This window comes from Canis lupus, chromosome 25 (assembly GCF_048164855.1).
Source record: "Canis lupus baileyi chromosome 25, mCanLup2.hap1, whole genome shotgun sequence".
Classification (NCBI taxonomy): Eukaryota; Metazoa; Chordata; class Mammalia; order Carnivora; family Canidae; genus Canis; species Canis lupus.
In genome coordinates, this window is record NC_132862.1 from 32,561,927 (window position 1) to 32,577,595 (window position 15,669).

The following is a 15,669-nucleotide window of genomic DNA, read 5'->3' on the forward strand; positions in this document are numbered from 1 at the left end:
GGGACTCGATTCCCGGTCTCCAGGATCACGCCCTGGGCTGAAGGCAGCGTTAAACTGCTGAGCTACCTGGGCTGCCCATCAAGTCTGTTTTAAATGAATTTAAGGTTGTTGAATTAAATTGAGGGAGAAATGGGTGGGCAGAATTCTGTAACCAGTGAGTAAAAGACCAGCCTTCAGGCTTAAGAAACAAAACAAAACAAAAAAAACCTAGGTAAGTCTTGAGCTATGATTATAAGGATGTGGAATAACTGAAAGTAAATAAAAAGAAATTCCTATTCCTATTTGAAAGAATTATATTGCCTGCAGAAAGGAACTTCTGAGCTTTGCAAAGCTAAGGACCATTGGGCTGTCATAACAAAATACAACTGACTGGTTGGCTTAGACAACAGAAATTTATGTTCTCCAAGTTCTGGAGGCTGGAAGTCCAGGATCAAGGTGTGTAGCTTTTCCTGAGGCATCACTCCTTAGAACATCCACAGTTCTTTGTGTCCTCATAGCCTTTCCTCTGGACTCTCTCTTTTCTTTTAAGAACACCAGTTGTATCGGATTAGGGACCACCCTAAATTAGTGACTAATTTAGCCTTAATTGCCTCCTTAAAGCTCCTGTCTTCAAATACAGCCATGTTGGGGCATTAATGCATGAATTTTGGGGAGATACAGTTCAGTCCATAGCAAACTCAGTAAGTGAAGGAGTTTATTACAGAGAGCAGAACCAAGGGATGCCTGGTAAGCTAGTGAAGGAACACTATTTCTAGGGTAGGGAGTTTTTGTAATTCCTGCCCAGTAGAATTTAATAACTTCTATAGACCAGTACAAATAGAATGTTGTGTGAAAGTTTCCCATCTTTCCCTTATCCCTTATTTTAATTAAGGTTATTCCTATACCTGTTTTATCATTATATATTGAGCTTGAGTGAGGGAGCAGAGCAAATAACTTTTAGTTTATGGATTTCTGGACTGTGAGCAGCTATGTCCTGATATGATGAAGATGACTGAATGTTACTCAGAATTTCTGGTTTTGAGCTTAATGCAGTGACCAGATGGTACTTTGATGCTATGTCTCAAAGAGACCAGAGTCTCTGTGTGGAAAGGAGCAGGTTGATGACTGGATTGTGGTAAAAAACAGCTATTTGTCTCCTAATACTTATTTTCTCCCTCTCTCAAGTTTTATCTAGATATTAAGAGTTCTTGAAATGAAGAATATATTTCCCAGCATCCCTTTCAGATGTGTGACTTTTCTGGGAAGTGCTTTAAAAAAAGTATTTTACTTTTTTCTCCTTCCTTCTGACTGGAGTAAGGACATGAGCTTCATTACCCCTCTTAGACTGTGGAGTAAAGCTGCCTGCTATGAATAACAGTGAAAAAAGATCTAAAAGAGCTAGATCCTTGTCATTGTGGAATGACTACCTCTAGGCTTCTTTTACATGAGACAGAAATAAATTATACTTTTAAAGCCAGTGGTATTTGGGGTATGCTGGATTGTTCTGCTGTCAGTTTGGCTAATCTCTGAAGTATGTTACCCAGAATCCCTTCCCCTGTATGATTCCAGATTTGAATTCACCACAAGAATAATTTGCTCATGATTTCAGAGGTAGAAGTGAAATAGAAGCCATGTCTCTCTGAAGGTCTTCATCATCCCACATGGCAATGAGCTAATATCAAGGTGCTCAGTGAGTTCAGCTTGTCCACTCTCCTCTGTTCTACACCAGGCTCTTCTTTCTAACTGCTGGGCCAGCCAATCAGTAACAGCTGCAGGTCCACCACAGACACTTAGCAATAGACACACAGAGGTTGTATCTACAGAGAAATATAGCTTCCCACAAAGTGCTCAGTGAGCACCTCTTTCCCAGTCCCACTTTGTCTGACAGATGTGCTTGGCTTCTCTGATTTCCTTGCAAGCTTCAACTTGCCCGGTGACCCCAGGGCTTTGGGAGGATTGCTTGGTGACTATTCTTCCAACTTCTCCTTCCAGATCTTTACTTCTTCAGTTCCTCCCAAAGTGTGTAAGCTCTAATCCCTGTAATAAGTCCTTTGACTAATAACACATAGTGCCTCTATTCCCTCACTGAACCCTCACTGATAGATTAGGTTTTAAGACATACATAGACAACTTCTGGGGGTGCCTGGGTGGCTCAGTGGCTAAGCATTTGGCTCTTCATTTTGGCTCAGGTCATGATCTCATGGTTGTAGGATTGAGCCCTGTGTCAGGCTCTGTGCTCAGTGCAGAGTTTGCTTCAGATTCTCTCTCCTTCTCCATCTCATTCACTCACTCACTCTCTCTCAAACAAAGAAGTAAAATGTTAAAAAAAAAAAAAAAAACATATGTAAACAACTTTTATCCCAAGGGAGTCACATCTAGGAACTCATTAAATCTTCCTAAGAACCATAGGAAGGTAGCACTGTTGTCTCTATTTTACAGATGTGGAAACAGGTTTAGAGAAGTTAAATTTTCATTGTCATGTAGTGACTAACTGATAAAGACAAGTTTGTACACCACTACACCTTAATACACATACACTACTGCCCCAAGAGTTCTACTCTGATTCTTAGCCCTTCTGGCTTTAGGTTTTTATGGTGAGAGTTGTCATGCTACCTGACCAGACATTTAAGAGCAATAATCAATAAAGATTGCCAATACATCATCAGGGTTTAGTAAATGGCTTGGGAAAGAATCATTTTTATTGAAAGTCTATTTGTTTATTTTCACTGCAGTTTCCTAGAAAAACAAAATCCCTGAATAAGTAGAGCTCCATTCCAGGCAAGGGCTAGGATCCATTTTATGGTTTTGTCTACTCTTCAAAAACTGAGGAAAGATTAATACTATATCCACAGCATACTGCCTACTAAAACAGAAACCTTAGGCTAATTTGCCACAATCGATTCTTGTATGGGTATATGTGTGCATTACATAAAGAGGCATTAATTCTCAAAATGTTTATAAAATCATCCTGAGTTCTAGAGTTTCAAAACAACTCTTTGAAGAAGACACATTTGTAGGGCACCTGGGTGGTACAGTCAATTGGGCATTCAACTTTTGGTTTTGGCTCAGGTTGTAATCTCAGGGTCATGAGATTGCCCCATGTCAGGCTCCATGCTCAATGTGGAGTCTGCTCAGATTCTCTCTCCCTCTCCCTCTGTCCCTCCCACTCATTCTCTTTCTCTAAAATAAATAAATCTTTAAATAAATAAAAAGAAAGAAAGAAGACACTTTTGAGAATAGACATATTTGCATACATTATGGCCTTTTGTCTCAACATTTTAGTGAGTATTTCCTAGGAACAAGATTATACTCTTATATAACCTCTGTACAGTTACCCAATTCAAAAATGTAATATTGATACTTCATTTTATTAATCATATTCTATTTTATCTCTCTTAATTCCTTTATGGTAATTTTTTTCTTCAAGAGTAGCGTCCAGGATCACATGTTGCATTTAGTTGTCCTATTTCTTTAATCTCTTCTTTAAAAAAAAAAAAAAAAAATGTATTTGAGAGAGAGAGAGAGAGAACATAAGAGGGGGGAGAGTCAGAGGGAGATCCCGGGACTCTGGGATCCTGATCTGAGCCAATGACAGACATTTAGCTGACTGAACCATCCAGGCACCCCTAAAGTTACATATTTTAAAAACCAAGTTTTTTCTTAAATTTATATGCCTTACTTACAAATACCAGGTTTGAATTTAAGTCTACTAAATTTTTGTGATCCACTTTTATATATGAAATATAGTTGACATACAATATTATATTAGCTTCAGGGGTACAGCACAGCAATTTAGCAATTATGTACATTACACAATGCTCACCACAATAAGTGTAATTACCATCTGTCACCATTACAAAGTTATTACAATAATTTGCTTGGTTTTGTTTTTGTTTTTTTCCATGATGGCACATATAAACAACCTAGCCACAGTCAATTCTAAAAGAACAAAATAACGGGTCAGAGCCTAATACTGGGGTGTAAATAAAAATGAGGTGAGACTTATGGCACATTTTGGGGATTTACAGGGAAGGAAGAAGGAATGTTAGCAACATGGAAAGTTGCTATAAAGTACTTTTGCATTATCTTAGATCCTTACTTTGTAGAGAGCAGTCATCGTTTTCTTGGCCAATGTGAAGAAACCGTCAGTTCTGTGCTCATATCCCTACAATACTTAGTGTTTCAATACAGTTGTCCTACTGCCAGCATATGACTCTGCCAGAGGGTCTTCTCTCAGCCCAGGTGCAGAGTAGGTTCTAAGTGCTGATGAGTTAATAACTCTGGGAGCCACCCTCAGCTAATGACTGATAAGAATTAGAAGATAATTACCCTAGCTTCCTCTCTCCTGGGTGGGACAACTCCCAGAGGCTCCCAGCCTGACTGAGACTCTATTGACCCAGGGCAATTGCTGATTAACGTACCTGGTCTAGGCTTTCTCCCTCCCTCATCTTACTTCCTCACTCCCCTACCAATACTTCTTAGAATCACTTTTCAGACTACTTGGATTGAAATCTTTCAGTTTAGGGTCTGATTCTAAAGAATGTGCCCTATACTCAGTTACAGGGCTGTCCCAAAACAACTGGCTAAAATCCTCCATTTTATTGAGCTTGTAACTCTACCCCTTAGCGATGCATATGGAGTGTCAGGTATTAACTTGGGAAGTTCAAATATCCCTTGCAGTATTAAAAAGTAGCTACCTTTTTTCATATTTTAGGGGAAATTCATTGGTTATATTGCTTTCCTCACATTAAAATTCAACTTGGCCTTATTATTAGCTCAGAAGAATCATTAACCATCATGAAGTATAAATTCCTACAACCTGAAACTGGAGCAGGCTAAATAGAGTTGTCTATGTCCAAAGGAGTACAATCTCAACTCTGCATCTGCAATTTGGGATTGAGAGACTAAATATACAAGTGGACAATGGCCAGATCATATATAAAAATAGAATTCTGACCCATGAAGGGGATCAGAACATGACACCTAAAATATGCCATTTTGGCATATTGATAAATTTGAATTGAAGGCAATTGAGAATCAGCAGATGCAGGAAGGACTCTCTGACCTCCTCTATCGGCCTAGAAGCAGGTCACAAATTTCCCAGGAGAAAGGTGTCTTCCTGGTGCCAGGAAGAAAAGAACATTCTTTTCAACATAGACAGTGAGTTGACTCCAAGATGAGTTTGCTCAAACAAATTTTACTAAAATAACCCTTATCTTTCATTAGTTTCCCCCATGTATTTTGCAGTCACTTTCCCACAATTTACTGCCCCATAAGAGCCCAAACCCGTTTTCTTTGTCGAGTCATTTCACCACAATGTATAGCCATTGGTTAAAATTCAGATTAGTCTTGGAGTCTAACCACTTCTTTGGGGTTTCACTTCTTCTCTAAGAAGCATCCCACCACCCACCCCCAACACCATGTTAAAACATAACATTAAGTAAGATTTATATGCTTTTTTTTCTCTCTCTCTCTCTTTTTAAGTTTTTTTATTTATGTAATCTCTACCCACACTGTGGGGCTCAGACTCACAACCCTGAGATCCCTGAGATAAAGAGTCACATGCTCTCCCAACTGAGCCAGCCAGGTGCCCCTGTTTTCCTTCTCTTAATCAGCCTTTTATCAGCTTAATTCCCACTAAACCTAAGAGAGTAGGGAAAAGTTTTTCCTTCCCTACAACTACAATCTGAAACAACCTATCTGGGAAATCAATCTATTATTTACAATAACCAGCACAGCACAGAAAACCAGCATGCTCTTAAGTCAGACTTTTAGGAAGTCAGACTGCTATCCTCTAGGGATAGTCCAGGAAACCAAACAGTAACCCCTGTGACAACCACCCCCAAGGGCCAAGACTTGATTAATAACTTTCTACTTCCAACTTAAGATCAAGCAGAGAAAGCAATATTTGCACTCCTGACGAATCACTTAAGATACTTCACTTCCTAAGTTAGCTCACCTATAGTTTCTCTATATAACACCCTTTATTAAAGAAATATTTAAAGACTTCCCTTTTCTCTACTATGATGCTTTCCCAATCCTCTGCATGCCTTTGAGTCTTTGCCAAAATATAAGTGCCAAAATATAAGTAGCTGACTTCTTTGCTATAACAAACTCTGAATAAATAGCTTCTGCTTGTCTTCATTTGGACGATCTTTGTTTATTTCCACAGTGTCTGCCCTTGTAACTTCTACTGGGGGCTAGTATTTGAAAGTCTACCTTATTGTGTCTACGCTGTCCTTTTTTTTTTTTTTTTAATATTTTTATTTGTTTACGAGAGACAGAGAGAGAGGCAGAGACATAGGCAGAGGGAAAACCAGGCTCCATGCAGGGAGCCCAATGCGGGACCCGATCCCGGGACCCGGGGACCCTGGGACCAGGCCCAGAACAAAAGGCAGATGCTCAACCACTGAGCCACCCAGGCGTCCCTATCTACGCTGTCCTAATGTGAGTAGCATGCTGTTACAGAGTTCCAAATACAATGATGCTTTTCATTTTTGGATAATATTGTACTTTAATCTCAGTGGGACAAATTTTAGGATACCCAGAGATAAAAGCCATAGGATTTCACTTCTCTTTTTCCCTCTATCAAATTCACTCACAGACACAATATTTAGATATTACCAGTATGGTACTCTTTGCCTGAAGGTGAGAATCTTAAATTATCTGAAGTTTCTTAGTCCCCTAATGTAGTCCTGTACCCTCAGCATCTGAAAGTTTAAGATTCTTGAGTGAGTACTGACCGTTTTACTGTTGAGCACCTGCAGAAAACCTTCAAGGGAGGTAAGGTAAGGGTCTCAACTTTGTTAGGGGCCTTGCAATGTAACTGCCTTACAACATCTCAGGCTGGTAATTTGCTTATTTGTTTTCAACTGTCCCTCTATAAGGTGTTTAGATTCCATAATCTACATTTACTAGCTGGTTTTGAGCCAGATTCTGCCAATGGAAATTATAAGACAAGAGAAGGGGAGATGTGACTTGCTTTTTCCAGTTTCCAGTAGCAGTTAAAACAACAAAGACTGTATAACAATGATGACAGAATGAAGGTGGCAATAGCATTGGTGGCGGAGGCAACAATAGTAGCCTTGTCTGAGCCAGGGAAGCTAACAGTGACTCCCATCGCAGTCCAGGCTTGCATTCTCCCGGGCTGAAGCTCAGGGAGCAGGGCTCCAGTAATAGAAGCCTTCACTGCACACACTCACGCCTTTGGCTTAATGATTTTGCTCCCTCAACCTAGGAATGGTTGTCATTATTCCTCATTGAGTAACCTTCCCTTCTTTGCCAGACTTCCCAACAGGATTAACCAATTCCTTTACTTAAACCTCTTCTAGTTGAAATGACTAGAGTGGCTTTTGTCTTCTAATTGCATACTGAATGATACAGATCCTCAGTGGTGATATCCAATTAGAATTCTACCCATCGTGAAATCTCAGTGCATCTCCTATGTATTCTGTTTGGAGAATTAAACAGACAAATTTCTGTCTTATCTCTTTAGGAATAGAGAAAGAACCTCAGGCAGTGGATTTGCATAGATTATTCATTCACTCTCAGTGCAGATATGCAAATATATTCCAAGAAAGGACTCTGTGACCTTGGGCTACCTTACTTAAGAATAAGTCATATTTTAGTATTCTTTGCTTATAAATTTAAAAAACACAAGTAAATAATATAGTGTAAATATTTGTAGAATCATGTAATGCCCAGGCCTAACCTCATGTGGGGATCTTCCAGAATATCTCCCATGATTTAGGTTTTTCCCAAGCAGCAATGTGAAGTATGTCTTGTGAAGGTAAATTAATATATCTGTCATCTTCAAACACAAGTTCCCCCCTGGATGAAGCCCAATTATGCACTGATGTGGAAGCACTGGTTGATTTTTGGTTGTCTTTTGTTGGTGGTTTCTTTTTTTTTTTTAATTTTAATTTTTTTTAAAGTAAACTCTATGACCAACATGGGGCTTGAACTCATAACCGGGAGAGATCAAGAGTGGCATGCTCTGTTGACTCAACCAGCCATATGTCCCTGTTGTTATTTGCTTTTTTGTTTGGTTTTGTTTTTTTTTTTTTTTTTTTTTTTTTTAATTTTTTTTTCAATTTTTATTTATTTATGGTAGTCACAGAGAGAGAGAGAGAGGCAGAGACACAGGCAGAGGGAGAAGCAGGCTCCATGCACCGGGAGCCCGATGTGGGATTCGATCCCAGGTCTCCAGGATCGCGCCCTGGGCCAAAGGCAGGCGCCAAACCGCTGCGCCACCCAGGGATCCCTGGTTTTGTTTTTTAAGTAAGCACCATGCCCAGCACGGAGCCAAGGCAGGGCTTGAACTCATGACCATGAGATCTAGACCTGAGCTGATATCGAGTCAGGTGCTTAACCACCTGAGCCACCCAGGTGCCCCTATTCGTTTTTTAAATGCTTCCTTGGAAATAAGTAAAGAATCACTGGCCCCAAGCTCATGAGTCTCTCCTTATCCTTGCAGCCCTAGAACCTTATCCTGGCCCCTTCCCTGGAACCTTCCAGAGTTTCCTAAGGTCAAGCAACTAAATGGTCAATGACCTTGCTTCAGAACTGTGACCAGTGTCCTTTCTGATTGGTTTATATCCATACCAGTCACTACTGGGCCTACTTCCGGCACCCATTGTTTAGCCCATTTTCCCTAGAGGGCCCCAGGCTTCATGTGAGTTGGATCAGAAGCCCAGAGGAGAAGACAGGGCCTTTGATGAGGAACCTAAGGAAGCCTTGCTGATGGATGGTCCCACTGAGTGACCCTCACATGACTGCTTATGGGAGCTGTAGTCTCTGTAGAATTTTGGCTCTGAGCAAAACAGGGAGAGAAAAATGCAAGCAGGTCATAGTAAAGGCAAATGCAGTCATGGATAGACAGAGCTCTGTACTCTCTGCTGGCATTGCAGGCACTCCCAAAACAGAAGAGAGGTTATAGGAAAATGCAAGGCTTTTGGGGGCAGTTTGGGCCATGAGTTACCTGAAGCATAGATACCACTTTAACACCCTTGTTGAATTTCCCCTCCATTTAATGTGATAAATGCATTAAAACTCACTGAGAGTATATATCCGAAGAAAATGAACACACTTTGAAAAGCTATATGCACCCCTATGTTCCATTGGAACATTATTCACAAAAGTCAAAATATGGAAGCATGGATAAAGAAGATGTGGTGTACATATACAACTGAATATTACTCAGCCATCAAAATGAATGACATCTTGCCATTCGTGACAACATGTATGGACCTAGAGGGAATTATGTTTAAGTGCACTAAGTCAGAGAAAGACAGATACAATGTGATTTCCCTTGTATGTGGAATCTAAAAGACAACATAGGGGAGTCTGCTTCTGTCTCTGCCTCTCCTCCTGCTAGTGCTTGCTCTCTTAAATAAATACAATCTTTAAAAAAATAATTTTAAAAAGGACAAAACAAATAAACATACACACACAAAACAAAACAGAAACTAACTCATAGATACAGAGAGTAATCTGGCACAATGGACAGGATGCCTGGGTGGCTCAGCGGTTGAGTGTCTGCCTTGGGCTAGGGGCATGATCCTGGCATCCAGAATCAAGTCGCACACCGGATTCACTGTGGGGAGCCTGCTTCTCCCTCTGCCTATGTCTCTGCTCTGTGTCTGTGTCTCTCATGAATGAAAAATAAATCTTACAAAAAAAAAAATCTGGCACAATGGACAAAAAGGGGGAAGGGGATTAAAAGGTAGAAACCTCCAGTTATAAAACAAGACAGGGGGATACAGCACAGGGAATAGAGTTAATATGTAACAACTTTGTATGGTGACAAACTTTGTATGGTAGCTAGATTTATTGTTGTATATAAATGTATTTATTGTTGTATATAAATTTATTAATGTATATAAATGTTGAATCACTACCGTACACCTGAAACTAATATAGTACTGTATGTCAACTACACTTCAAAAGAAAAAACTTACTGAGTTCTCATTGATCAAGGATATTGACATTTATTTTAGTAATAAAAATACTAATACTTAGCATTTTCTCTGTGTCAGGTTTTATTTTAAAAACCTATTACTCATTTAAGATATCATCATCAATCATATTTTACAAATGAGAAAAAGGAGCTCAGTACAGAAAATTACTTAAAATTTATCCTGCAAGTCAGTATTTGGACCCAGGGAGCCTGGCACATGAGGACATATTAATTGAAGGATGATCTTTGTCTTATTTTTTAAATGATATTTTTTGATTGTTAAAATATAGAGATCAAATAAAAATCTATTATTTTAAAAATTTTACCAGAAAAATTTTGAGTGGAATCATTCAGTTCAGCGGGAGCTGAGAAATCAGTACCATGAATAACACTGCTGGTGTTAAGACATATTGAAAACTTATCTAGATCACAAGCCACTTAATATGGCTATCAACTCAGGGACACCTGGATGTCTCAGTGGTTGAGACTCTGCCTTCAGCTCAGGGCATGATCCAGGGTTCCTGGGTGTGGGACCCAAGAAATTTAACTAAAATCCCCTTACCCCTGGACAAGCAGAGCAGGACTGACTCTATTTTGGGCTGCACCCGCCTTGTGCTGACCTGCTTATTACTTAGGGCACTGCCCTACCCTAGTCAAGCCCAGGGCACACCCTAACCGGAAATCCGGCTCAGTGATAGGCCAGCTCAAATGGATACTTTAAGGTAAAATGTAATTCAACCGGCCACCTGGGAGTGGACCAGCATGACTGTGCAACTTTCTGCGTATCCCATTGGCCACTGGCCCTATAAAGTTGCTAAGCCTCTTCGTCTCGGGGTCCAAGTCCCTGCTCCGCTGTGTCGGGTATACTTGGACCCAGGCTCGAGCTTGTAAATAAACCCTCGTGTTTGCATCGGTGTTGGCTCCTTTGGTGGTTTCTCGGATTCGCAATCTTGGGCACAACACTGGGATGAGTCCTGCATCAGGCTCCCTAGGGGAGCCTGCTTCTCCCTCTGCCTATGTCTCTGCCTCTTTCTGTGTCTCTCATGAATAAATAAATAAAATCTTAAAAAAAAAAAAAGCACAATCAATTCAATTGAAATGTTATTAGTTTTATGCAGTTCTTTCCAGGAAATCACAGCTCATACTGGAGCATCATTTATCCAGGGAGGGCTGCATCAAAAAGTATTGCCAAATACTTCTAAAAATCCTAAATTATTTGAAATTATTAAAATAACCTGAAGAACAATGTGTATCAATTTTTTTATCATATGGTAAGCAGTTCTATACCCATATATACATATATACTTGCATATGTACATATATAATTAAATAAACAGCTTTATACATGTATACAACTTTCATAACTCAGAAATTAAGGAGAATATATTTTAAAGTTCTTACATTTATATATTGATATTTAGGTTATTTGTTAATTTATAACACATATTGATGATCAAATATGTTGAATATCAACCCTGGCTGTAAATATCAATCAGCGACATCTTAGACTGAAATGGTAAAAACAAACAACAAAAAAAACACCTAAATTAAACTAACTAAATAAAATTATTTTTCTGCACTTAATACTAGTCTAGGGTAGGTTGTTGGCTTGGTATTGTCATCAAGGTCCTTTCCTTATCTTTTCGTTTTCCTCAATGTGAGGGGACCTTTGGGTTGGGGCCCCTCATAATCTCAATATGGCCACAGTACTTCCTGCTGTCACATCTGTGTGGGTTTAAAATATCCCCACAAATTCTTTAATAGTCCTCCCTGCAAACGTAGAGTCTAATTCCCCTCTTCTTAAATGTGGGGTGTATTAAATGATTCACTTGTAATGGATAAAATGCAGTAGAAATTAGTGTTATTCCTGAAATTAGGACACAAAGGCATTGTGGTTTCCCCCTTACACTTTCTCTTTGATCACTCATTCTAGGGAAAGCCAGTTACCATGTCAAGAGGACATTCAATTAATACTATGGAGAGGTCCACACTGCAAATAACTGAACAAAGCCTTCTCCCAAGAGCCAGCAACGAACTGAGACTTTCTGCCAATTACCATGAGAAGGAGCCATCTTTGAAGCAAATCCTGTAACCCTGGCCAAGCATTCAGATGACTGCAGCTCTAGCAAATGTCTCAACTACAAGTTCATTAGAGACCCTGAGACAGAACCACCCAGCTAAGCTGCTCCTGAATTTCTAACTCACAGAAACTGGATGATACATATTTGTTGAGACAATAAATGTAAATTGCAACACAGCACTAGCTAACTAGTGTAACATCTATATATAACAACAGCTAGGGAAGGAAGGTAGTAACTCCTCTCCATCTCTTTCTCTCTCTCTTTCTAGTTTCCCCCTGAGCAACTTTCTGCAGATTTCCCAGTAGACTTTTTCATATTTTGCTGGGTCACATTCCAATTTCTTAATCAATACTGGTAAGAGAATATTACCATGATTGGCTATCATTGAACAAGATCCATCCCAGAGCCAGAGCTGGAGTCAGCTTCTCGGAAACGGAAGACAGTGTAGGGAATGGTGACTTCTGTTGGACAGGAAGTAGAGTAGAAGAATGGATACTAAAGCAACTTAAGATAGTCCAAATTGTGCTATGTATCCAATATCCACCAATTCTCAATGGTGTAACACACCAAAAATTTATCTCTCTCTCATACTACCTGTCTATTATGGTTTGGCAAGGAGACCCTGCCTGAAAGGGGTTTCACGCTTGCTTCTATGGTCTCTCCAAAGGTGGTATAGGAAAGTAGCAAATTGTTTACCAGGTCCTAAACCCTTTCCTTGGAAGTGACACATAACACTTTCTCTGCTATCTCATTGACTAAAGTGAGTCTACTTAATTGCAAAGAGTTCAGATAATGGAATCTTACATTGCCCTCAGAAACTAGAGACACAGAAATATTTGGTGAACTCACTGCTGAGTTACCAGCAGAAAAGTTTGGTCTGTAATACCTGTTTGCTGAGGGACCAGAAATTGGGCTTGTAGTATGAAAACAGACTTTTCACACTCCAGCCCTTCAATTCCCTAAACCTCCCAAAGAATTCCTCTTCTCGTCCTTGTCTTTAAGAAGGGAAGTGCTTGGGATGCCTGGGTGGCTCAGAGGTTGAGCATCTGCCTTCAGCCCAGGGTGTGATCCTGGGGTCCCGGGATCGAGTTCTACATCTGGCTCCCTGCATGAAGCCTGTTTTTCTCTCTGCCTATGTCTCTGCCTCTGTGTGTCTCTCATGAATAAATAATATCTTTAAAAAAAAGTGCGAAAGTGCTTAAACAGATTAAATGTTAGGCATATGGCATAGGGAGAGACCCTAGCTTAATTGCTAGTGCTAGATCTTAGCCTAGCATGTGTGAACAGGTCTTAGCAGACTGTCTACTTGAAGATTTCAGTGAAAGCAGTTTTGACTCAGCATCAGGTATTCCATCTCAGTCTGAGAAAAGGTCCAATAATGTGTAATTTGCTAACAACCCTAAAGTGACAAATAACATGCTGAAATTTTAAAGTGCTTCGGTGTTGATATCTGTACCAATAGGTCACCTTTGTTAAGGAGTCTTCACACTTGTGGAGTGGGTATAATTCTAAAAGGATTCATGGAAATCTCCAGGCCAAGGAAACATCAATTCTTTTGCTAGGCTATTTCTCCAGTTTTGGTCCTGCAAAGCTCCTGACTTACTAGACTTCAGGTTCCCTGCTTTGCCTCAAAAGGTATTGAGTTCTTTCACATTTGCGTAGTAGCTGATCTGATAGATAAATCTGGAACTAAAACTCAGTTTTTTCTGACTCTTGGTTCTGGTGTCATTTAGCTAACTCCATTTCATTTTCCAGCTCTTTCCATGGAGCTCTCTATCTCACTGCTCTACCCATCCTTACTCTGTTTTTCATTTCTTTCTTTTCTTCTGTCACAGCTCCCCTTCCTGTTCCTCTCTTTATAAAGTATATATCATACCACTTGGCAATAGCTGATTTCCTGAGGAACTTCCTTCCCAACCTGTAAGCTCTTTGAAAGTAAGTTCCATGTTTAATGGGATTTTCAAAACTCACAGGTCTACTGTAGTAAATATTACCACAGTGTCTGATTTCTAGGGAGTGTTCAATGAACATAAAATGAATATTGAATATTATAAAGTTCAAACTCTGGGAGAGGGATTATATACCCCTGCATTGTAGGAATTCCCCAAACCCTAAGAGAGTCTTTAGAAATTCACTATTAGGGGCACCTGGGTGGCTCAGTTGGTTGAGTGTCAGACTCTTGATTTCTGCTCAGGTCATGATCTCAAGGTCCTGAGATTGAGTCGGGTGTCAGGCTCCATGCTCAGTGGGGAGTCTGCTTGAGATTCTCTCCCTCCTTCCATCCTGCTCCTCTCTCTCTCTTAAATAATAAATACATTTTTAAAAAAAAATTCGGTATAAAGACCCAATGTTTTCACTTCCTAAAGCAGAGTAAGCTAACAATATCTACTGAAATATGTAGAACTATGAGAAGCACAATAAATTTAGGCCTTAATATAATATTAACACTTCATCCAATTAACTCCTAAGGGTGACACTGGCAGTCTCAACTTTGTTTGGGTTTGGGGGGTTGACACTTCCTCTCAATAAGTAATCCTATGGCAACAGGTTCTCGGGGGATGAGGTGGAAAATGTAGTTTGAAGAAGCCCTGCAGGCAATGCCTATAAATCCACCCCCAGGAGAATGAGATTTCCCTTCCTCCCTTATCACTGCACAATGGGACTGATGTTGAAGTATAGGCCAAGTTGATTTTGGTCTTGTCGATTCCCGAGGGACTGGGCTCCCCCAGGCCGCAGAGACACTGGGAGCAGGGCTTTTATTACTATGAGGTAGCTGAGCTCTTACTCTTTCTGGTTCATCCATCTGTTAAAGAGTTACATTATTTATAGGTGTGGGTATTTATGGAAGATCTGTTATTAAACTTATAGTAACGGCCTTTGTTCTCGGTCTTGTGGGTGGGGACTGCCAACCGCATCCCCGTTCACCTCTTTAGGGAGGTCATACCCTAGCTCTAGCAGAGATAGAGATAGCCTTCAAGGTGCAGGGTGTAGTCTGGCCGTAGATCACTTGAAAGCCTGGAGGCTGCAGCCATTCAGCGCACACTGCCGCCTTTTAGACCTCTGAGCAGGAGTTTCCAAACTCGCTGGAGTGGAGACTTGCAGGGGTGGGGCTGGAATGTCTTCCGCATGCCTCCTCCCCCCCTCCCCCACTCATCCTTCCGCCCCTCAGCTCACTCCCTTCTCCTTCCACCTCCTCGGTCTTCCCCGCCTCCCCCCCGCCCCCCAACCCTGCTCCCTTTCTTCTGTCTGCCTCTTCCTCTAGGCTAAGGGGTGCTGGTACGGAGGAGGGGTGAGTGGCTGGAAACAGAGTGGGAGGGCCCGAGTCTAGGGCCCTGGTAGCACGCAGGGCTCTCCCCCTCCCCAGCACGTGGACATTGCACATTATCTGTAGCAAAAGGCAGGACTAGCTTCACAGAACCTTGTGAAAAGGACACCCAGGTGTTTTAATTACAGTTTTAGAGACCGAATGTCCATTCATGCCTACTGATCTCTCATCTGTAAAATGGGGACAACATAAAACTTAAATGTTTTCCAAAAATAGGAAGCTTGTGTAACAAAGCTGTGTTCATTTCCTGTGAATGGTAAAGAGGAACTAAGTAACTGCGCTTTGTTGATTTTATTCCAGCCCAATACAAAGACGGATCCTATACA

The 15,669-nt window shown here is 40.6% G+C and overlaps 1 long non-coding RNA gene across 1 annotated transcript in view; it reads left to right on the forward strand.

Moving 5' to 3' along the window:
• The window catches only part of LOC140617452 (uncharacterized), a 58,713-nt gene extending 46,519 nt beyond the window's left edge, over positions 1-12,194 (forward strand). The window contains exon 2 of the long non-coding RNA XR_012017681.1: positions 11,871-12,194. This is a non-coding gene — a long non-coding RNA (uncharacterized lncRNA). The remainder of the gene's footprint in view (positions 1-11,870) is intronic.
• The last annotated feature ends 3,475 nt before the right edge of the window (positions 12,195-15,669 follow it).